General features: G+C 39.7%; 1 pseudogene; it reads right to left on the bottom strand.

The window, feature by feature from the left end:
* Window positions 1–217: 217 nt before the first annotated feature.
* Window positions 218–25,050, bottom strand: part of LOC112809253 (low molecular weight phosphotyrosine protein phosphatase pseudogene) — an 86,775-nt pseudogene continuing 61,942 nt past the window's right edge.

The following is a 25,050-nucleotide window of genomic DNA, read 5'->3' as shown; positions in this document are numbered from 1 at the left end:
ACTGATGATTTTCTTTTAATACTTAAGGTTTTGTTTCATTTATGTCTTTAAAATTTTATTTTTTTTGGTCTGGATGAAACATTTTTACTTATTTGTCAGATACAATAACTGATTTCCATCTACAGTTATTTAAGGTAAGAAACCAGGGGTCAACTGAAGGAACAGTTGTGGCCTTACAGCAGAGCCTGCAGGGCCCAGCTGCGGGCTGTGGGGAGAACGGGCCTGGCATTAGTGGGCCTTCTCCAGGAAGGCTCTGCAGCACCTCACACACTGCTGGTAGACAGTCTCAAAGTCGGACTCATTCCCACAATAGGGGTCTTCAATAATGAGCTCATTTTGTGGATCATAGCTCCCAAGTAGTTCAATTTTAGCTTTGTAGTTTTTAATTTGATTACTTTTTCTATTTAAGTCTCTCAGATTGCTTTCATCCGTACATAGTATATAATCAAATGTGGCAAAGTCTTCCTTAGTAACCTGCCGGGCAGTGTGATTCATGGGGATACCATTCTTCTTCATGCTACTGTGCCCTAAATAGTCAGGAGGGTTTCCTATTTCATACGTGGATGTTGTTGCACTTTCTATCCGCCAATGATCTGAAAGCTTTTGCTCAGTTACAAGTTTTCTGAAAACTGCTTCTGCAATGGGTGACCGACAGATGTTACCCAGACACATGAAGAGCACAGACTTTGGCACCTGCTCAGCTATCTTCCTGCGCGCACACCCAGGCACCCACTGAGCGCCTAAAAAAAAATTTTTTTTAAAAACATTTTATTTATTTATTTGACAGAGAGAGAGCACACAAGCAGGGGGAGCAATAGAGGGAGAGGGAGAAACAGACTCTCCGCTGAGCAGGGAGCCTGATGCGGGGCTCGATCCCAGGACCCTGAGATCACAACCTGAGCCGAAGGCAGATGCTTAACTGACTGAGCCACGCAGGAGCCCTTCATTTATGTCTTTAAGAGTCATAAAAGTCAGGTTTGTTTTTTTTTTCTTAAAGATTTTATTTATTTATTTGACAAAGAGAGAGACAGCAAGAGCAGGAACACAAGCAAGGGGAGTGGGAGAGGGAGAACAGGCTTCCCACAGAGCAGGGAGCCTGAAGTGGGACTCGATCCCAGGACCCTGGGACCATGACCTGAGCCGAAGGCAGACGCTTAACGACTGAGCCACCTGGGCGCCCAAAAGTCAGGTTTTTTGACCTTTTCAAATAACTGGTTTTTGGGGCGCCTGGGTGGCTCAGTTGGTTAAGCGACTGCCTTCGGCTCAGGTCATGATCCTGGAGTCCCGGGATCGAGTCCCACATCGGGCTCCCTGCTCAGCAGGGAGTCTGCTTCTCCCTCTGACCCTCTTCCCTCTCGTGCTCTCTATCTCTCATTCTCTCTCTCTCAAATAAATAAATAAAATCTTTAAAAAAATGGTTTTTGGTTTTGTTGATTCTTTGTATTGTTTTTCTGTTTCCATTGACATTTGTATTTTCTTTATTTTCTTCCTTCTGCTTACATTGAATTTAATTTTTTTTTCTTGTCTTAAGGTGAAGTTTACATTGTTGGTTTAAGACTTTTCTTCTAATTATAGTCATTCAATGCTATAAATTTCATTCTAAACACTGCTTTAGCTGCATCCCACAAGTTTCGATAGATGTGTTTTTGTTTTATGAGTTATTCAGAAATTTGTTGTTTAATATCCAAATGTTTCAGGATTTCCCTGATTTTTTTTGTTATTAGTTCTACTTTAGTAACTTTTCAGTCAGAAAATATACTATAAATGATTTCAATTTCAAAAAAAATGGAGGAGGGGCGCCTGGGTGGCTCAGTTGGTTAAGTGGCTGCCTTCGGCTCAGGTCATGATCCTGGGGTCCTGGGATCCAGCCCCACGTCCGGCTCCCTGCTCAGTGTAGAGCCTGCTTCTCCCTCTCCCTCTGCCTGCCACTCTGCCTACTTGTGCTCTCTCTCTATCTCTCTGTCAAATAAATAAATAAAATCTTTAAAAAAAATGGAGGATTATTTTTTGATCCAGAATGTAGCCTATTTTGATGAATGTTCCATGAGCAGTTTTGTGTTTGTTGACTAGAGTGTTTAAGGGTGAGCAAATTTTCAAAATTTTTTTTAAAAGATTTTATTTTTAAGCAAACTCTATTGCTTAGAGTGGGGCTCAAGCTCACAACCCCCAGATGAAGAGTCTCATGCTCTACTAAGCCTGGCAGTCAACCCACAAATTTTCAGTTTTAAAAGATAATTCCAAACTGAGGGTGCCTGACAGGCTCAGTCAGAAGAGCATGTGACTCTTGATCTCTGGGTTGTTAATTTGAGCCCCACGTTGGGTGTAGAGCTTACTTAAATAAATAAAACTTTAAAAAAATGTTAATACCCAACTTTTTTCTAAAGTGGATTTTTAATTTTACATTTCCATTGCAATAGATGAAAGTTCCTTTTCATCTGCATCTTTGGCAACATGTGGAGCTGTCAGACTTCTTAATTTTTGCTTATTTTGAGTGTTTAAAATAGTATCTCATTGTGGTCTTAATTTACGTTTCCCTGCTTTCTAATGGAGTTAAGAATCTTTTCTTCTGTTTACTAAAAACTTACACTTCCTCTTCTGTGAAATGTTTGTTCATGAACTTTCATGTTGATTTGTAGGAGTTGTGTATATATATATTTTAAAGATTTTATTTATTTGACAGAGAGATAGAGAGCACAAGTAGGCAGAGAGACAGGCAGAGGGAGAGGGAGAAGCAGACTCCCCGCTGAGCAGGGAGCCTGACGCGGGGCTGGATCCCAGGACCCTGGGATCATGAGCTGAGCGGAAGGCAGCCGCTTAACCGACTGAGCCACCCAAGCACCCTGAGTTGTGTATATTTTATGTATACTCTTCCTTTGTGTAATATAAGATGCACATGTATTCTTCCATTGTCCCAATTTCCTTATGGTATCTTTTAATGAATAGAAATTCTTAATTTTTGATATCCAATTTATGAGTCTTTATTTTATGATTAGTACTTTTTTTTACCTAATTTTATCACAAGTTTTTAAGGGACCTCTTTTTTTTCTTTAAAGATTTTATTTATGCATTTGAGAGAGAGAGAATGAGAGATAGAGAGCACGAGAGGGAGGAGGGTCAGAGGGAGAAGCAGACTCCCTGCTGAGCAGGGAGCCCGATGTGGGACTTGATCCCGGGACCCCAGGATCATGACCTGAGCCGAAGGCAGTTGCTTAACCAACTGAGCCACACAGGCGCCCTTTAAGGGGCCTCTTAATATAATTCTAAATTTAATGGCATTTTGGTGCTTGAGTTAGGCCAATGATTTTTTTTTTTTTTTTTTTAGGTTTAAGGGGTGTACAGCATGATGGCTTGATATACATATATTGTGAAATGATTACTACAATAGGTTTAGTTAACATCCATGAACTCATGTAGATACAATAAAAAGAAAAGAACTTCTTTTTGTGATGAGAAGTCTTAGGATCTACTTTCTCAGCATCTCTCTTGTATATCATACAGCAATGTGTTAACTATAATCATTATGTTGTACATGATACCCCTACTATTTATTTATCTTATAACTGCAACCTTTTGTCTACCTTCCTCCAATTCCCTTCCACCCCCCCCAAATTTATGATTAAGTACTTTTGTGTTGTAAGGTACCTTTCCTTAACTTGAGCATAAAAATATTCTATAATGGAACTGATTTTCTTCTATTGGAATTGATTTCTCTATCTGGTATGCATTAGATTCGATGTCATTTTTTTCCCCCTAGGGACACGCATTTGGTCCAGCACCATTTATTGAAGAGATCCTCTTTTTCTTACTCCTCTGCTATTCTTCCTTTATAAAATAACAAGCGTCTGGATTTGCCTGGTCCTTATTTCTGGGGTCTCTAGTGTGTTCCATTGACCTATTGATTTTTCCTTTCTTTCTTTTTTTATTTTTTCCCTCTCTTTATCTTTAAGATGTTAATCTTACTTCTTAACATTATATAATTATATTTTAATATTATATAGTACTATTGATATTATACCAATACATCACATCAATATTTATTGTAAATAACAATATGTGAATAATAGTTATTAACATTATATAATTATATATTAATATCATAATATTATATAATATTAATTGTTATATTAATAAATACATTTAGTAGCAGAATTTATTTATTTATTTATTAAATTTTATTTTGTTTTACTATGTTATGTTAGTCACCATACAGTACATCATTAGTTTTTGATGTAGTGTTCCATGATTCATTGTTTGGATATAACACCCAGTGCTCCATGCAATATGTGCCCTCCTTAATACCCATCACCGGGCTAACCCATCCCCCCACCCCCATCCCCTCTAAAACCCTCAGTTTCTTGGAGTCCGTAGTCTCTCATGGTTCATCTCCCCCTCTGAGGTCCCCCACTGCATTTTTCCCTTTCTTCCCTAATGTCCTTCATACTATTCCTTATGTTCCACAAATAAGTGAAACCATATGAAAATTGACTTTCTCCGCTTGACTTATTTCACTCAGCATAATCTCCTCCAGTCCCATCCATGTTGATGTAAAAGTTGGGTATTCATCCTTTCTGATGGCTGAGTAATATTCCATTGTATATATGGACCACATCTTCTTTATGCATTTGTCTGTTGAGGGGCATCTCGGCTCTGTCCACAGTTTGGCTATTGTGGACATTGCTGCTATGAACATTGGGGTGCATATGGCCCTTCTTTTCACTACATCTGTATCTTTGGGGTAAATACCCAGTAGTGCAATTGCTGGGTCATAGGGTAGCTCTATTTTTAATTTTTTGAGGAACCTCCACACTGTTTTCCAAAGTGGCTGTACCAACTTGCATTCCCACCAAGAGTGTAAGAGGGTTCCCCTTTCTCCACAACCTCTCCAACATTTGTTGTTTCTTGCCTTGTCAATTTTTGCCATTCTAACTGGTGTAAAGTGGTATCTCAGTGTGGTTTTGATTGGAATTTCCCTGATGGCTAATGATGTTGAACATTTTTTCATGTGTCTGTTAACCACCATTTGTATGTCTTCTTCAGAGAAGTGTCTGTTCATGTCTTCTGCTCATATTTTGACTTATTTGTTTTTTGGGTGTTGAGTTTGAGAAGTTCTTTATATATCTTGGATATCAGCCCTTTATCTGTAGTGTCATTTGCAAATATCTCCTCCCATTCTGTGGGTTGCCTCTTTGTTTTGTGGACTGTTTCCTTTGCTGTGTGGAAGCTTTTTATCTTGATGAAGTCCCAAAAGTTCATTTTCGCTTTTGTTTCACTTGCCTTTGGAGTTGTATCTTGAAAGAAGTTGCTGTGGCCGATGTCGAAGAAGTTACTGCCCTATGATCTTCTCTAGGATTTTGATGGATTCCTGTCTCACACTGAGGGCTTTCATCCATTTTGAGTTTATCTTTGTGTATGGGGTTAGAGAATGGTCTAGTTTCAGTCTTGTGTATATCGCTGCCCAATTTTCCCAGCACCATTTATTGAAGAGACTTTTTTTTTAAATTTTATTTATTTATTTGACAGAGAGAGACAGAGTGAGGGAGGGAACAGAAGCAGGGGGAATGGGAGATGGAGAAGCAGGCTCCCTGTGGAGCAGGGAGCCCGATGTGGGGCTCGATCCCAGGACCCTGGGATCACGACCTGAGCTGAAGGCAGATGCCCAACGACTGAGCCACCCAGGTGCCTCAAGACTGTCTTTTTTCCATTGCATATTTTTTCCTGCTTTGTCGAAGATTATTTGACCAGAGAACTGAGGGTCCATATCTCGGCTTTCTATTCTGTTCCACTGGCCTATATGTCTGTTTTTGTGCCAGGACCATACTGTCTTGGTGATCACAGCTTTGCATTATAGCTTGAAATCAGGCAACGTCATGCCCCCAGCTTTGTTTTTCTTTTTCAACATTTCCTTGGTGATTTGGGGTCTTTTCTGATTCCATACAAATTTTAGGACTGTTCCAGCACTTTGAAAAATGTCATTGGAATTTTGATCAGGATGGCGTTTGAAGGTATAGATTGCTCTGGGCAGCATAGACATTTTAACAATGTGTCTATTAATTTTTCCTTTCTTTATCTTTATTTTTTAATTTTTTCCTCTCTTTATCTTTAATATGTTAATCTTACTTATTAACATTATATAATTATATATTAATACTATATAATACTATTGATATTATACCAATATAGCACATCAATATTTATTGTAAATAACAATATGTGAATAATAGTTACTAACATTATACAATTATATACTAATATTAATATCACATTATTATATAATATTGTGATATTAATAAATGCATTTTAGTAGCAGAATTTTATTTATTCATTTATTTATTTTATTTTTAAGTAATCTCTACACCCAGTGTGGGGCTGGAACTCACAACTTCCTGATCATCAAAATTTTAAATTCTGTAGACACAGACACATATACTCTCACACTCTCACTCAACAAACAGTTGTGTTTTGAATGGAAACTGCATTGACTCTATAGATCAGTTTGAGGAGAATTCATCTATTTATGACATTAAGTATGGGTTTTGATTTTTAAAACTTCTTAAATACATGAAAAATTATGCTTTTAGTCAGGATATAAAAGGACACAAGACCTCTGTACATATTGATCTGGATCTTATTTCTTTCGATAGCTTTTTCTTTTTTTTTATATTGTTTCTTCTCTTTCATTTTGGCTTTCTGAAATTTCAAGAGGCTGTGTCTACTTTTCCCGCTTTAAGTGATACTTGGTGACATCTTTCAAGATAAAGTTGTTTTAAAAAGTTCAGCGAAGTTTCCTTCTGTTCTTCTTGTTTCATTGCCTCTATTCTTTCATTCTGGAACTCATTGTATTTATTTCCTTTTTAAAAAATTTATTTATTTAAGTAATCTCTCCATCTAGTGTGGGGCTTGAACTTACAACCCTAGGATCAAGAGCCACACACTCCACTGGCTGAAGCAGTCAGGGGCCCACTGGAACTCATTATATTATATATATATATATTTTAAGATTTAATTCATCATGGGGCGCCTGGGTGGCTCAGTTGTTAAGCATCCGCCTCTGGCTCAGGTCTTGATCCCAGGGTCCCCGGGATCGAGCCCCGCATCGAGCCCCGCATCGGGCTCCCTGCTCCGCGGGAAGCCTGCTTCTCCCTCTCCCGCTCCCCCTGCTTGTTTTCCCTCTCTCGCTGTCTCTCTCTCTCTCTCTCTCTCCAATGAATAAATAAAATCCTTAAAAAATTATTAAAAATATTTTATTTATTCATTGGAGAGAGAGACAGAGAGGATGAGCGGGGCGGGCGGAGGGTGGGGCAGAGGGAGTGGGGAAGCAGTCTCCCTGCTCAGCTGGATCCCAGGACTCCCTAGACCATGACCGGAGCCTAAGTGAGACACTTAACCTACTAAGCCACCCAGGCGCCCCAACCTGGAACTCATTTGAAATACTTGTTGGATATCCTCAGTCTATCTTTCAATTCTCTTAACTCTTTTCCTCATAATTTCCATCTGCCTTTTTCCTCTATGTTCTTGGAGATTTCCTCAACTTCATTTTGTAGATAGTTTCAGCCATCACCTTATTATTCACCGTATCCATAGATTTTTAAAATATTTCTGGAGCCATCATAATTTCAATATAAAAAACCTCATTTTTCTTCTTTGGTTTTCTTTTTATGTATTAGAATGTGCTTTTTTATGGATGTCATATTTTAAAAAAATGCTATAAGGATATTAAATATTTTTTTCTGGCTTATCCTGGGTTCATGACCACTGCTGACTGCGGTGCCAGGTCTGGCTGTCTGTTTTCGGCGGCTGGGCAGCCCCAGGTCCTAAAAGGCTTCCCAGGAGGGCTGCTTTCCCTGGTGGGCTGTGTGTGGTTGTGCAAGAGACAAGCATTGCCGCCTCTGCATTCTGGGTTTTTGTTTTTTGTTTTTTTATTATTCTTGGTGGCCATATGGGGAAGGAAAGGATGTTCACTTTTTAAAATTTGTCTTTATCCCTGAATCACTTCTTTGTCTCAGTTTTCCTCTCTCCTATTTCTTTATCTTTTGTTTTTGTTTTTGTTTTGTTTTTTGGATCTTTATGTTGATCTTGATTCTTTTCTTTGAGGCTATTTTCCTCAAATGTCTGGCTATCATTAGTTGTCCTTTCAGATCTATGGGTAAAGGATTATATTGGTTAGCGTAAGTAAGTTTTCCCCCTTTGTTACGTAGATTTTTTTTTAATCAATGAACATTTTGAAAGGGATGGCTGACTTGATTCTGTGTTAAGTGTGCGTGGAGTATTGATGGGCAGAGTTTCCTAGCATTTGGGACCAGGAATCAGGCTGGTACATTCACAATGGCTACCCACATTTGCCAAAGTAAAGTGAGACAGACTTACTGGAAGTGTGGTTCACGTGACTTAATGTATATTGTTCCTGAGTAGAAACAGTTTTCCTTTATTTACCTTTATTCACCTTTCCTTTATCAACTGTATTACTCCAAGCTCTGAGCAATGTTGCTGACAGGTTCAAACACCCATATTAGAAGTGATCCCTACATTGACCTCTTTTTAAAAGATAAGATATTTAGGTTTTATTCTAAGACAGTGGTTCTCCTAGTGTGGTCCCCAGACCAGTATCTTCAGCATCACCTGAAAACTTGGTGGAAGTACAGATTCTCAGGCCCCATCCCAGACACTCTGAATAAGGAATTTGGAAGATGAATCCCAGAAACTTGTGTTTTAACAATTTCTCCAGGTGATTCTGATGTACTCAAGTTTGAGAACCACTGTCCTAGGAGCGAAAACCACTGTTGTCAGTTGTTCTTTTTATGTCTTGGGCGGGGGAGGGGGGGGGGGTGATGGTGGTGGTGGTGGTGGTAGAGTCTCTGGTCCAGGTGTTTTGAATGCAATTTATTAAATGAAATAAACTGGTGAATGCTCCTTGGCCCAGTGTCAGCTTTTGGTTACATTGGCTCCTATTTAAATTTTCACTTGTGGCTCTTTTTAGAAGAAGTGTACTTACTTTTGCTGTCCTGGGGATGGGGTTCCATCTGCTCTGGTTATTCACTAATCCCTTTTGCTTTTTTTTTTTTTTTTAATTTAATCATGGAGCCAAGTGCAGGGCTTTCACTCACATCCCTGAGATCAAGACCTGAGCCGAGACCCAGACTTGGATGTCTAACCGACTGAGCCACCCAGGTGCCCCCCCCATATGCTTTTACTTTACAGGAATTTCTTTAAAGATTGTCAGTGGTACCCTTTCTTGGTTTATTCTTTTTTTTTTTTTTTATTCGAGAGAGAGAGAATGAGAGATAGAGAGCATGAGAGGGAAGAGGGTCAGAGGGAGAAGCAGACTCCCTGCCGAGCAGGGAGCCTGATGTGGGACTCGATCCGGGGACTCCAGGATCATGACCCAAGCCGAAGGCAGTCGCTTAACCAACTGAGCCACCCAGGCACCCTTGGTTTATTCTTTTAAAAATTTTTTTCACCAGACTTTGATGCTGGGGGAGGGGGAATATTTGTTTCTATTAAAATATCATTTAAATTCTTTCTACCTAAGGGTCCATTAGGAAATAAAATTGGCTTTTTGACTCTTTTTGATTGATTACGAAGAATTGTGTAAATTCATAGCCCTAGGTAATTATTAAACATTAGAACTATGGAACCAATGACGGCAGCATCGGGTTGAACTTTAGAAATCATCTCATCCTGTAGACCCACTTTAGGGGGAATTAAGAGTTAGAGGGGGGAGTAGCTTCAGACAGCAAGTTATTTTAGAGCTAAGGCTAAAACCTAGAGTGCATTGGTGATTCTGTTTCTAGAGGGAATGCAGAAGGAACAGAAGCAGAAGGACACCTTTCTGGCGTGATTGGATTTAACCCAGGGAGAGCTCCATTTTTGAACTTTTTTTTTTTTTAAAGATTTTATTTATTTATTTGAGAGAGAGAGAATGAGAGAGAGAGAGAGCACGAGAGGGAAGAGGGTCAGAGGGAGAAGCAGACTCCCTGCCGAGCAGGGAGCCCGATGCGGGGCTCGATCCCGGGACTCCAGGATCATGACCTGAGCCGAAGGCAGTTGCTTAACCAACTGAGCCACCCAGGCGCCCTCCATTTTTGAACTTTATTTCTTGGAATAGAGTATCTCCTACATTTACACTGTCCAACTTTCAGTTAGAAGTCACAGAGGGAATTAGCAGGTGTTATAAGAAAAAGCAAAAGGATTGTTGCCAGACTTCCGAAATCTTGGCATATTTGAGAAAATGTCCCAATATGTTACATATGCTTATTCATGTGTGTAAACCTTTGGCTCTAGTGCTTTGTCAATATAAATATGTTCTGCATTATAAGTTGGTCTGAGTGCTGGATTGCATGTTTATTAGTCCCTGAGAACCCCTGTTCTGCTAGTTCTTTTCGCTTCATGTCTCCTGCTCTTTTGCTCTTTTCTTTCCTCTGTGCATAAAGCGGCAAAGGGGGGTGGGGAACTCAGGCAGAGCTGTCAAGAACTTCATTCTCGTTCTTCTTCCAAACCTTGCCATCCCTTCAGTCCTTAGTGACAATTACTTTTTGATCTCCACCTTGTCCAGAGTTTTAAGATCAAACCATATAAGCCATGCTTCAGCAGAGTGGAAAAGGAAGTCCTGTTTTAAGAACTGGCAAAGTACCAAAAAGTGGGTAGAGGACCCTGTGAGGGAGTCCGCTGCCACTCTGGAAGCTGGATAGGCACAGACTCTTGTCCTATAGAAACAATCAGTAAACCGAAACGCATGTATGAATACAGAGACATCAGTCAGAGTGATTTCATTACTCATATTTTTAGCACAACCACCTTCTCTGAGAAATTGTGAGAGGCAAAAAGAAGCCATGTTTAAATGGGCTCCTCATAGAGTTTTTTGTTCTGGGTCAGAGTCTTACCCCAACTCATAAGGTGAGTCAAGGAGCATGCTAAAGCAGCAGAAACAAACCAATGAGCTAAGGGGGAAAAAAAATCTAGGATTTAATGGCCATAGAAAGATAGTGAAATATTTGCTCTGTTGGCCTATGGGCAATAAATAAATTGGTGGAGGGTGCCTTGGGTGGCTCAGTTGGTTAAGCAACTGCCTTCGGCTCAGGTCATGATCCTGGAGTCCCGGGATCGAGTCCCACATCGGGCTCCCTGTTCAGCAGGGAGTCTGTTTCTCCCTCTGACCCTCTTCCCTCTAGTGCTCTCTATCTCTCATTCTCTCTCTCTCATTCTCTCTCTCAAATAAATAAATAAATAAATCTTTAAAAAAAAATAAATTGGTGGATAAAATACCAATTGTTAATCATTCCTCAGCTTTAGGTAGTAGTTTCCAAACCTGTTGTAAAGTAGATAAACTGATTTGTCGTGTGATAACTTTTATGGAATCCTAGTATAAAATGAAGGAAAAAAAACCAGATGAAAGCAAAGCTAGTGTGGTTGAAGCATCTCCACAGGGCGCAATTGGGAAAATGCTGGGTTAAGGCATTCAGGACTCCTTTGAAATGTAGTAATATTACCTGGGTGGTATAAGCTATTCAGCTATTGTACAGTAAGAGTTTGGGAAAAAATTAAATAAATCACTTCTGGAATACTGTATTAATTTCTGGGAGTTATACTTTAAAGAGGGGCATAGGAAACCTGAGATTCATCGAGTAGGATTTCCAGCGTTCAGTGTTTCATAGTGGAACTGGGTTTGGGAATCAGAGGTCTTGAATTCAAGTTTTGCCTCTGCTATTTAGTACCTGTGTGACCTTAGGCAATTCATCTCTCTGAGGCATAATTTCCTTATCTGTGAGGTGGAAGCAACTGTGTCACCCCCAAATATGCGTCTTTGGCATGGGGATGATTTTGACCTGATTACTTTTTACATTTTTTTAAAGTAAACTCTACTGCCCTCAGCGTGGGTCTCCAACTCACAACCCTGAGATCAAGAGTCTTGTCTTGGGCTCTACCGACTGAGCCAGCCAGGCCCCCCCACCCCTGTCCAGAGCTGATTATTTTTTAAAAAGAATAGTCACCAGAGAATCTCTTCAAACCAAGTAAAAGTTACCCTTTTAGGTGCATTTACATTTACAAGGGAAATCTCCATTTGTAAGGGTATCGCCCTCTCTCTTCCCGAAGAGGGGGGATGAGTCTATCTCTAGAAACTCTTATTAATGGAGGAGGCAAGGACTCAAATCTGCATAACAACCCTACCCTGAGGTTTACTGTGTTTTGCCCGGTGGCCTCGCATCACCGGCTCCCCACCCCCTAGACATCTTCTTTTGTCTCTAACTGGAGGTGGTATTTAAGGTGGTTAATGGCTTGCGCCATTTTGGGGAGTAGTTTTCCTGGGGCTCCTGTGTGTTCGGGAAATTTATTTGCTATTAAACCTCTGTTTTTTTCCTGTTCATTTGTCTTTTCTTACAGGGGCTGGGGGCGTCTCAGCCAAAAACCTAGAAGGGTAAAGGGAAAATTGTTCTTCCTCCTCTTCACCTGCTTTGTGCCCTGTGAGGCTGGTCTTTATTGACTGCATTAACGGGCTCCCTTTCCCTCTGGCTTTTGATTGGTTTTAGTCAATGGGTGGTACCAACAGGAAGCTGGAGAGTGGAAGAAAAGAGAGAATGGGACCACTATTCCAGACTTTGTCCGGAGGTAGTTTGGAATTGGCTTTGTTCCTCTGCTGAATACCTCAGCTCCTGTCTGGTAGCTTTTCCCTGAAGTTCTCCACAGGTTCTGGTTCCTCTTCTCTCCCTTGCCCCTTCAGGTAAGTGTGGTGTTAAATTACCTGGTCTCTCTTTCTGGCCCTGGAATGCTTCCCTTTCCTTTGTTAATTTTGCTTAATTTTTCCTACAACATTAGAAATAGTCCTTTTTATTAAATTGTCCTTTGAGTGTGCCATTTCCTGAGGAGGGACTCTGATAAATTCAGTATTAAAAACATTACCCCATTATTGAAATGTGTTTGCGTCTTTGCGTGTGTTGTTTCCTGAGGAGCATGTGTTACATGAATAGGACTGTGGCATTGGTGTTTATCCATTGACTCTCAAATTTTTTTTTTCGAGCATTTTATTTTTAAATTTTTTTAATTAACACATAATGTATTATTTGTTTCAGGGGTACAGGTCTGTGATTCATCAGTCTTACATAACACCCGACTCTTAAATTTTTATCTCTGGGCATTCCTTATCTTTTACTGTCTGTGGGCTCCTAAGGATTATGGAGTCTCCTTATGTGCTATATATATATACCCAAGATTCACTACTTCAGGGTTTAGGTACTATAAGGCCACCCAACTCAGTGGTTTGCTCAGCCTGGGGCTAAGGAAGCCATGGCCCAAGTTTTGTTGTGGGGGGACAGTTACCTTGTCTTCTAAAATTTAGATGGTACTTAACAACCTTGGTCACCAATGAGTATTTTGAGGGTCAGTTAAGGTAAGATGGCTGACTCTGATCAAACAGCAGAATAGTTTAGTCTACTGATCTTGGGTTAGTTGTGTCCTCTTTTTTTAGGAAGAGCAGTAGTAGTGTCTATAAAGGGGACAAAAAGCCAACTCAATTACTAGATGGACTCTAATACTTCTCAGAGAATATTTATTTCCTCTTTTGGGAGGTACAACTTGTTACCTTTCCTCTCTGACCTGGCTGTCAGGATATATTTGCTTTATTTATTTATTTATTAAAGATTTTATTTATTTGAGAGAGAGAGTGAGGGCACACGTGCGCAAGAATGGGGCAGGAGGGAGGAGGGTCAGAGGGACGAGCAGACTCCCCTGAGACCACCACCTGAGCTGAAGGCAGACGCTTAACGGACTGAGCCACCCAGGCGTCCCAACTGAGTTTTAAAATAGAGCAAATATATCGGGGCAGCTCTGCCTGCCGCAGGGTCCTGGGATTGAGTCCTGCATTGGACTCCTTGCTCAGCAGGGAGCCTGCTTCTCCCTCTGCCTGCCGCTCTCCCTGCTTGTGCGCGCTCTCTCTCTCTCTCTCTCTCTGACAAATAATAAAATCTTTAAAAAAACCCCTCAATCACAGTAATGATGTCATTTTTAGTTTCTGATATAACTATAACTCCCTTTCTCATTAATTTGTTTAATCTTTATTGAACTATTTGGTGGATATTTATATTTTACTGAAGTTATTTTAAATTCATTAAGAAATAGGGAAAAAATAAATTCATTAGGAAATAGAAAGTATAAGTACTTGGGGAAAGCTTTAATGAGAGTTCCAAGAATATGGAAAAATGAGGGGGGCAGATTGCCCTCTGAAATCAACATGTAAGTCCAGGTAGATCTGTATAACCACCTGAGAGAAGAGGGCTTCAAGACCAGAATTCGTGGTATATTGTATTAATATATCTAAATAAAGACCATATCAATTAAAAAGAGGGTCTAGTCAATTCAGTAAGCATAGAAAAAGGAGACTTGGGGAGTTACATGTTAGCTGTGTCCACCCAAGCATGCTCAAGGCAAGAAAGCCTGAGATAGTTTACTTCTAGTATTTTGACCTATTGAGAGCATTTGAATGAGATGGCTATATCAAGGTACCCTGTGATTTCAAGAATTTGATCAATTTGATTATTAATCCTCTTTATAATTTCAAGCTCCTCAGATAACATTCTGAGTTTGATGTGGCTTTCTACGGGGAGAAAAATCCACTATTCATATAAACTATGAATAATCTGATGTCCGTTACAGTTAATTGTCAGTGTAAAGTAAAAAAAAAAGACCTTTTTTGTTATGATTGGGCCTTCCATGTGGTATGTCTACAGGGAGAAAATTCACTCGTCATGCTGACTTGATTATTCCAGTCCATGTGAGGATCATATTTTGCTTTGTCAATAAATGAATTGGCATTTTGATGTCTGTCTTTGTCTGGGAAGCTTAATTAGTATGCATGCATTGCTGAGAGGTAGATTTGCTCTTGGTGAGCACGTAATATCTGACTTCAGAGGTTGCAAGGCAGAGGGCCAAACTCAGGTCCATGGTTAATTCACAGAAGTAATGAGCACCCTCCTGTGAGGCCTCTTGGGAACCAGCCTGTAGTCTTTGTTCCAAAATGACATGCTATGGTGCTGAAAGTGAGCATCCTTTTCTTTTATAAAATAATAGGGCTTCTAAATAGTCTCTTAGCCAAGGTATGTTTAGGCTTTATCACAAGCCTGTGGTAAAATGTGATCACATTAACTTTTTTCCCTTTTTTTCTGTGAAGTATATGATTCACACAAAACAACATATGTAAGACATATGAGAGTTATTAATCATCATAATAGAACAACTCTAAACCACCACCTTACCACAGAACTAGCAAGTTAGAAATACTGTCGAAATTCCAGTGTGTTCTTCCCTGATAACTCATCACTGTTCGTGTCTCAGAAGGAACTACTGTCCTGAATTCTACATTTTGTATTTACCTTGAATTTCTTTGGAGCTTTACCAAACACGTAGATATCTCTAAACAATTTATTGGTTAATTTTTGCTAAGTTTTGAGCTTCATAAAAATTGTGGTGTGATGTGGTTTTGGAGTGTTGGGGTCCAGAGCCGATGGCCAAGAAAGAATTCTTGAGACATCTTTGGTGCAAAGAGGTGGTTTTATTAAAGCACCGGGACAGTATCCGTGGGCAGAAGGAGCTGCACTGGGGTTGTGAGGGGTGGCTGATTATATAAGATTTTCTATCCTATGGAGGGGAGGGTGATGTTATGGCTCCAGGGAATTGAGTCTATGGGTTTGTGGAGATTGTTTTTTTCTTGTAAATCATTAAGACAGTTGCAAACTGATGGAGACTCCTGTCCGGCATGACTGTGATCTCCATCAGATAACTGCTTGTTTTTCCCTTTCCTTGTTCTAGGGCGGCCAGGAGTGCCTGAAGAATGTCACACATATCTCACCAGGGCCGACAGGGCGGTGGGGGGGGGTGTTTGTGGGGTGTTAGCTTGTGCTTTGCCTTCAGTTTGTCTTCTGCTCTGTCATCAAGGCTATTTGTATTTTTCTGGGACATGCTTTTTTAATACTTTAAATGATAGTCTAAGATTATTCTATGTTGCATGTATTTAGACTTGATTCCCTTTCACTGTTGTATAATATTCCATCATATGACCGTATTGCAATTTGTCTATTTTCCTGTCAATGAACATTTAGAATGTTACTATGAATATTATTAGAAGTGTAATAATAGGGCAAATAGCTGGGAATAGAATTGCTGTATAGTAGGGTATGCATGTCTTCTACTTTTCCAGATAATACAAAATTTTGTGTATTCCAAAATTATTTAACATATTTATATTTCCAGGCATGTATGAAAGTTTTGGTTGTTTGGCATTCTTGTTAACACTTGATATTATAAAACTCTTATTTTTTCCTTTAATTTGGTAAATATATTAACTCATTGTGATTTTACTCTTCAATTCTTTGGTTACTAATAAATTCAGGCACTTTTTCATATGTTTATTGGCCATTCAGGTTTCACCTTTTTATACTGGATATTGTTTTTTAGTTTCTTTTTAGGGGTTCTAAATGTAATCGTGTACTAATACTTTGTTGGTTATCTATGTTACAGACATCTTTCTCCAGTTTGTGGCTTGTTTTACTTCCTTTATGGTGACCTTTGATCATCACAATTTATTGATTTAATGTGTTCATATTTGCCAATCTTCCTTTATGATTTAAGCTTTTCAAGTTTTGTTTAAGAAATTTGGGGTGCCTGACTGGCTCAGTTGGTAAAACGTGTGACTCTTGATCTCGGGGTTGTGAGTTTGAGCCCCATATTGGAGGCAGAGTTTATTTTTTTATTTTTATTTTTTTTAAAGATTTTATTTATTTCTTTGACAGAGAGAGAGACATAGCGAGAGAAGGAACACAAGCAGGGGGAGCGGGAGAGGGAGAAGCAGGCTTCCCGCAGAGCAGGGAGCCTGATGCGGGGCTCGATCCCAGGACCCTGGGACCATGACCTGAGCCAAAGGCGGATGCTTAACGACTGAGCCATCCAGGTGCCCAGGCAGAGTTTACTTAAAAAAAAAAAAAAGAAAGAAATCCTTCCCTGATACTAACATTTAGTGCTCAAATTACCGTTGTTTGAACTCCCATTGGTCTGTCTTGACCTTAGCAACCTTTCCCCTCACATTTTTTTTTTTTTAAAGATTTTATTTATTTAATTGACAGAGAGAGAGAGAGAGAGACAGAGAGAGAGGGAACACAAGCAGGGGGAGTGGGAGAGGGAGAAGCAGGCTTCCCGCCGAGCAGGGAGCCCGATGTGGGGCTCGATCCCAGGACCCTGGGATCATGACCTGAGCCGAAGGCAGTTGCCTAACCAACTGAGCCACCCAGGCGCCCCACCTTTCCCCTCACATTATCTGGGAGTCTTGAAAGTCAGCAGTGAATGTGTTCAAAAATCTGTCTGTCTTTTACATTACCACTTTGCAAGTGCCATGATATGTTTCTCTTCCACCTTCCCCTCTAGCAAGTAACCACGGCCCTTGGAGTAATTTAGTAGCACCTCACTATAGCTTGTATTGCGGTTATCATCCTTCAGAAGATTAGAAGATTATCTGCATCTGTGCCTACGGTGCCATCTTCTGAAAGTACCTTTCCCTGGGGAGTAAGAGAGATGCTGGGCTCTTTGTGGAAGTGGGGAGAATGTGTTGTCTTTCCAGCCATATGTCACACTAATTCCCTAGGCACCAAAGACATATTGCTGCACACAAAGTCTCATAACCTCTCTTAATAAAAACACAAAACTAAAACAAAAATCAAAGTCCGTGCTCACTTCTATAGTCCTAATGAACTATTCAGGTATAATGCGAATGCTGTCATACATAGTCTAGCAGCGTTTTCTACTCAAACATAGGTTGCATAAAACATCAGAAACCGTGTCCTTGCTCAACCATGAACAACAATTTAAACTTCAAAATCAAACATTTAACATGTACATTTGCTTTTTACAGCCTTTATTCTAGTATGAGGTGAAGAAATGATCAGATCTACATACTCTTCTTGGCATGGTTTTGTTTATCCCAATTGTCTGGAAGAAAGTATTTGGACAAAAATACCTACTTAGAAGCCAAAGATAATTTTCAGAGACAATGCAATATAAATTTATATTAAAATTTTTTGGGGGTGCCTGGGTGGCTCAGTCATTAAGTGTCTGCCTTCAGCTCAGGTCATGATCTCAGGATCCTGGGATAGAGCCCCACATAGGGCTCCCTGCTCAGCGGGGAGCCTGCTTCTCCCTCTCCCTTTGCCTGCCACTCCCCTTGCTTGTGCTCTCTCTCTCTCTCTCTCTGTCAAATAAATAAAATCTTTTAAAAAATATTTTTTAACTCTGTGTAGTCCAGCTAAAGATACACCCAATTTATTAAGCAGTATAGTTGAAATTTTAGTCTGTAGTCTCTCTAATCAAGTTAATAATGACTACATATTTTCCCCCAACAATAAAATGAAGGGGTATTCTGTCTAAAAGCTGAACTGAAATCTTTAGAGAGAGAGAACTTCTTGGAGTCCTTGAAGTGACTGAAACTTCTGTCCACCCCTTTTATTCATCAAAGATTTCAAAAAATATCTTAAGGTCTGAGTTTTAGGCCATGCACTTGGTTTCCATAAGTAATACGGGTCCTAAAGTATAAGGGAAACACCCCAGGGGCAAAAGTGACTGGAATAGACTGGGAAGGGAGATGATGTGAATTGCAATAGATTGCCCCTTAGCCATTTTGGTTGTGTTTATGGAAGATTAAAGATGGCTTTCAAATTTTTTGCCTCTTCTCCAGCAAGTGTTGGTGTCTATTTCCCCTACCCTTGAATCTGGTCTGGATAGTCCCTGTCTAGCTAATAAAGTAGTGAAAGTGATGCTATGCCAGTTCTAGGTCTAACCAGTAAGGACTGGCAGTGTCTACTTTGGTTTCATGGAGGACTGAGGCACCACGTAAGAGGGCTCAATACCCTGGTGAGAGACCATGTAGAGTAGCCTTGAGACTTCATACAGAGACCAAGGTGTCCCATTGAGACCAGTCTTCTGGTTGTACCTTGACGGGGCACCAGGAATATGCGTACGTAAAGCTACCAGTTGTGTACCACTAAGTGACTCCAGTTCATGTCACATGGATTAGAAGAACCACCCTGTCAAGATTTGCTGGAATTCCTAATGCCTAAAACTGTTGTTTTAAGTCACCAAGTTTGAGAGTAGTTTATTATGAAGCCAACTGATAACCAGAACATGGTTGTTACCATGTGAGGAAGAGCTGACAACTGAAGTCAGAATCCTTTGTATTTGTAGTTCAGTATCTAGGCATGAATGTTAAGTGTATATTCTCATCATATTTGGTATGTTCTTAACATCTTCTCTTCATTTTATAAGTTCTGAGTGAAGCAAGTTTTCTAGGCACTGTTTAATATAATCGGGATAAGGCTAGTCTACCCCCTAAGAAATCCACCCCCTAAGGCAAGCTTTGGCAGTATTGTTTTTAATAGTTTTTTAAGAGGGACCAAAAAGGATGAAAATTATAATCCAGAGTGAAACCTTTTTATTTTTTTTATCTTTTTAAAAAAGATTTTATTTATTTGAGAGAGAGATAGTGAGAAGGGAGAGCACAAGCAGATGGGGAGAGGGAGAAGCAAGCTCCCTGCAGGGAGCCTGACAGGCTCAATCCCAGGACCCTGGGATCATGACCTGAGCTGAAGGCAGACGCTTAACCAACTGAGCCACCCAGGCACCCTTAAATTCTCATTTCCTACTCTCTTCTAGTATCTCGCACTGTATGGCACATGCATTGTTCCTACCTTTTGACTATTGTGAATAATGATGCTATGAACACTGGTGTACAAGTATCTGAGTCCCTGTTTTCAATTCTTTTGGTTGTATACCTAGCAGTGGAATTGCTGAGGCATATGAAAATTCTATGTTTAACTTTTTGAGGAACCACTAAACTGATTTTCACAGGTGGCTACACCATTTTACATTCTTACCAGCAATGTATGAGTGTTCCAATTTCTCCATATCTTCACCAATGCTGGTTAATTTTCCTTTTCTTAAAAATTATAGCCAACCCAATAAATGTGAAGTGATCGTCAATGAGATGGTTTTTTTTTTTTTAAAGATTTTTATTTATTTATTTGACAGAGAGAGACAGCGAGAGAGGGAACACAAGCAGGCGGAGTGGGAGAGGGAGAAGCAGGCTTCTGGCCGAGCAGGGAGCACGATGTGGGGCTCGATCCCAGGACGCTGGGATCATGATCTGAGCGGAAGTCAGACGCTTAATGACTGAGCGCCACCCAGGCGCCCCAATGAGATGGTTTTGATGTGCATTTCCCTACTGACTAATGATACATGCTTTTTGGTCATGTGTATCTTCTTTGGAGAAACTTTATTAGTGTTCTTTGCCCGTTAAATTTTTTTAGTCTTTTTGTTGTTGAGTTTTAAGGGTTATTTATATATTCTAAATATTAAACTGTTGTCAGCTATGTGACTTGCAAATATATTCTCCTATTCTATGGATGGTTTTTTTCACTCTCTTGATATTGCCCTTTGCACAAGAGCTTTAATTTTAAGGAAGTCTGTTTTTTCTTTTGTGTTTTCGTTATGTTTAAGAAACCATTATCTATTCCAAGGTCATACAGAACTGTTTTGAGTACTGTAGTTTTATAGCAAGTTTTGAAATCAGGAAGGATGAGTCTTCCATGTGGTACTTCTTTTTCAAAATTGTTTTGGCTATTCTGGGTCCCTTGAAATTCTGTATGAATTTTAGCATGGCTTTTTCCATTTCTGCAAAAAACGTATTGGGATGTTCAGAGATTGCTTTCAATTTGTAGGTCACTTTGGGTAGAATTGTTACCATAGCTATATTAAGTCTTCAATCCGTGAACACGGGAGAGGAATTTTCCAGTTATTTATGATTTATTATTCAGTGTATATGATTTATTTATAGTTTTCAGTGTATAAGTCTTTTGCTTCCTGTGTTAAATTTAGTCTTAAGTGTTTTATTCTTTTTGATGCTATTATAAATGGAGTTGTTTCCTTAATTTCCTTTTCTGATATTTCATTGGTAGTGTATAGATATGTAACTGATTTTTGCATATTGGTTTTGTATTCATCTACTTTGGTGAATTTATTAGCCCTAAAAGAGTTGTTTGGAATAGTTAGGGTTTTCTACACATAAGATCATGCCATCTGTGAAGAGGGGTTATTTGTCTACTTCTTTCCAATTTGGATGGCTTTTATTTCTCTTTCCTAATTGCTCTGGATAGAACTTCTGATACTATGTTGAGTAGAATTGTAAAAATGGGCATATCCTTGTCTTGTTCCTGATCTTAGTGGGAAAGTTTTTAAAGTCTTTTACCATTGAAGATGATGTAAGCTGGAGGTTTTTCATTTATGGCATTTATCATGTTGAGGAAGTTGTATTCCTAGTTTGCTGAGTGTTTAGATCATGAAAAGGTGTTAGATTTTGTCAGTTCTTCTGCATCAATTAAGATGATCATGTTTTTGTCCCTTAATTCTATTTATATGGTATATTGGTTAATTTTTTTTTAAGTAGGCTCCACACCCATTGTGGGACTTGAACTCAAAACCCTGAGATCGAGAGTCACATGGTCTACTGACTAAGCCAGCAAGGTGCCCCTGATTAATATTTTATGTTGAACTACCCTTGGATTACTGGGATAAATCCCACTTGGTCATTGTATATAACATTAAATTTTTAATTTTAGTTTTAATATGCTACAGAATTCAGTTTACTAGTGTTTTATTGAGGATTTTGTGTCTATATTTGTGAAAGATAATCTTTAAGTTACTGTCCTCATATTACTTTAAGTTACTGTTCAATTCCCCTGAATGACTTGCTATAGCTTTTTGCTATGACTAGTCTATGAGCAATTACCTCTCTCAGCTTTTGTATATCTGGGAATGTTTAATTTCTTTTTCATTTTGGAAGAATAATTAAGCAAGATAAAGAATTCTTGATTGGCAATTATTTTCATTCCTTCCTTCCTTTATTTTTTTTAAAGTTTTTTTTTTTTTTTTTTTTTTTTTTTTTTTTTAGTAGCCTTTACACCCAACATGGGGCTCAAACTCATGACCCTGAGATCAACAGTCACATGCTCTTAGGACTGAGCCAGCCAGGTACCCGCATTCCTTCCCTTATGTATATTCTCACTGCCTCTTGTATCTATGATTTCTGATGAGAACTGATTGTTAATTGATGTTCCCTTGTATGTAATGAGTCACTTCTCTTGATGCTTTGAAGGTTTTGTCTTTGTCTTTTGACAGTTTGTTTATAATGTATCTTGGTGTGGATCTCTTTAAATTTACCCTACTTGAGAAAAAAACCTAAAAGGTGGTGCCTCACTGGTTCAGTTAATGGAATGTGCAACTCTTGGTCTTGGGATTGTGAATTTGAGCCCCAAGGCAGGCATAGAGATTACTTAAGAAAAAATAAATGTGGGCACCTGGGTGGCTGAGTCATTAAGCATCTGCCTTCGGCTCAGGTCATGATCCCAGGGTCAGGGGATCGAGCTCTGCATCGGGCTCCCTGCTCAGCTGGGAAGCCTGCTTCTCCCTCTCCCACTCCCCCTGCTTGTGTTCCCTCTCTCGCTGTCTCTCTCTGTCAAATAAATAAATAAATAAAAATCTTAAAAAAAAAAAATGAATGTGTTTTACTTGGAGTTTGTTGAGCTTCTTGGATATGTAAATTCACGTATTTCATTAAATTTTAGATGTTTTCAGAGCCATTATTCTTTCAAATATTCTTTTTTCCGCTTTCTCCTTTCCTCTGGGCCTAATACACATATTGGTATACTTGATGATGTCCCACAGGTCTCTTTGGTTTCTTAATTTTTCTTTATTTTACTTTTTGCTCTTCAGACTGGATGAGTTTAGTTGCCCTACCTTCAAGTTCACTGATGACTTCTTCTGACTGTTAAACCTCTCTTATGAATGTTTTGATTCAATTATTGTACTTTTCAGCTCCAGAATTTGGTTCCTTTTTATAATTTTTATTTTTTTTATTGATGTGCTCTATTTATGGTAAGACAGTGTTCTGCGTTTCTATAGTTCTTTTCCATTGTTTCCTTTAGTTCTTTCAGCATATTTGATTGATTGATTGATTTACTTATTTAAGAGAGAGTGCCCAGTGCACAAGTTGGGGGAAGGCCAGAGGGAGAGGGAGAGGGAGAGAATCCTCAAACATACTCCACACTGAGCCCAGAGCCCGATGTGGGGCTTGATCACAGGACCCCAAGATCGTGACCCAAGCTGAGGCCAAGAGTTGGACCCTTACCCAACTGAGCCACCCAGTCGCCCCATTTTTATTTATTTATTTATTAATAATTAATTAATTAATTAATTTTTAAGATTTAATTTATTAGATAGAGACACAGCCAGAGAGGGAACACAAGCAGGGGGAGGGGGAGTGGGAGAGGGAGAAGCAGGCTTCCCACTGAGCAGGGAGCCCTATGGGTGGCTCAAACCCAGGACCCTGGGATCATGACCTGAGCCGAAGGCAGACACTTAACGGCTGAGTCACCCAGGTGCCCCATATTTTTCAGTAATCTCTATACACAACATGGGGCTCGAACTCACAATCTTGAGATCAAGAGTCGCATGCTTGACTAAGTCAGCCAGGCGCCCAAAGACAGACTTAAAGTTTTTGTCTAGTGGGGCGCCTAGGTGGCTCCATTGGTTAAGCATCTGACTTCAGTTCAGGTCATGATCTCGGGGTCCTGGGATCGAGCCCAGCATCGGGCTCCCTGTTTAGCAGGGAGTCTCCTCCCTCCCCCTCTGTCTTTTCCCCCACTTAGGCTTTCTCTCTTTCAAATAAATAAAATCTTAAAAAAAAAATAAACTTTTGCTAGTAAGTCCAATGTCTGGGCTTTCTCAATGATGGTTGCTTTTAATTTTTTTTTGCCTGTAAATGGGCCATATATTCTCATGTCTTTGCATGCTTCATAATTTTATCTTGTTGAAAAGTGGACATTTTGACCATTGCAATGTATTAACATGGAATAGCAGATTTCTTCCCCCTTCTCATGGGGTTGGTTGTTTCAGTTATGGTTTCTAGTGCTTTATTTACAAAATATGTTAGAAAAATTACTAAAGACAGTATATTTGTCATATGAGGTCACTCAGGTCTCTGTTATGTTAGCTTAGTGTTTAGCTCGTGATTTTACAGATTTTGAAAAAAACTCTGGAGCCAAAAAAATCCATGTCTCTGTCTTTGCAGCTGGGCTCTTTGTGTGCAGGCCTTCGACACTCAGACAGTTTACCACTCTGCCTTTGCCTTCCATTTTTACTCATGCAGAGCTTGAAAGTCAGCCAGAGGGAAGAGCTTAGGGACTTCCTAGGTTTTCCCTGAGTATGTGTCTCCTTTGGGCATATGCATCTCGCCTTGGACATAGGCATGGCCTTTTAAATTGTTAGGATTTTGTGGGAGCTTTCATTTCCCAAAGTATCTTAGTCTTTCCTACCTGGTTTTTCATTGTGTTTATTGTTTCCCCCAACTGGTATCCATTATCTCAGGTACAATTGTCCACTCATTTGCCTTTAATATGTTTTTGACAAATGCTGCCTTCCTTGCACTCACTTCTCTATCCTGAGACAGTTCCTGGAAAAGGCAAAATAAAGGCAAGTTTTTTGGGGGGCTGTCTGGGTGGCTCAGTTGGTTAAGTGTCCGACTCTTTATTTTGGTTCAGGTCATGATCTCAGGGTTGTGAGAACCAGCTCCTCATCGGGCTCCGTGCTGGGCATGGAGCCTGCTTAAGATTCTGTCTCCCTCTGCCTCTCCCCCCGCCCCATGTGGGGGGGGGCAAAAAAAGGGCAAGCTTTTTGTGTTAGTCCTTCCAGAAACCACCAGCCAGGTCAAAACCAATAATTACAATTCTTTGAGAACAAGGTCCACTCTGTTGGTACCAGGCACTCGTTCTTGGAATGTGGACTGATGTATTCAAGGCCTCCAGTAAGCTTGGAAGGTGTAGATGCAGCATGGGTGATGTAAAATGCCACAAAGCTCTCTGACCTGGTTGTAGTCACCTTTTTCTTGTTGAAGCATTACTTGGTTGCTATAAACTTTGTTTTCTTGAGTTCTGATAAAATTAATTCTGATCATTTTTGTCAGCTCTTTGGGTG

The sequence above is a fragment of the Callorhinus ursinus genome, unplaced genomic scaffold (genome assembly GCF_003265705.2).
Source record: "Callorhinus ursinus isolate GAN/ISIS: 27379988/994484 unplaced genomic scaffold, GSC_fseal_2.0 scaffold33, whole genome shotgun sequence".
Classification (NCBI taxonomy): Eukaryota; Metazoa; Chordata; class Mammalia; order Carnivora; family Otariidae; genus Callorhinus; species Callorhinus ursinus.
The sequence above is the reverse complement of the archived record's forward strand: the minus strand, read 5'-3'. Positions and strand labels throughout refer to the sequence as shown.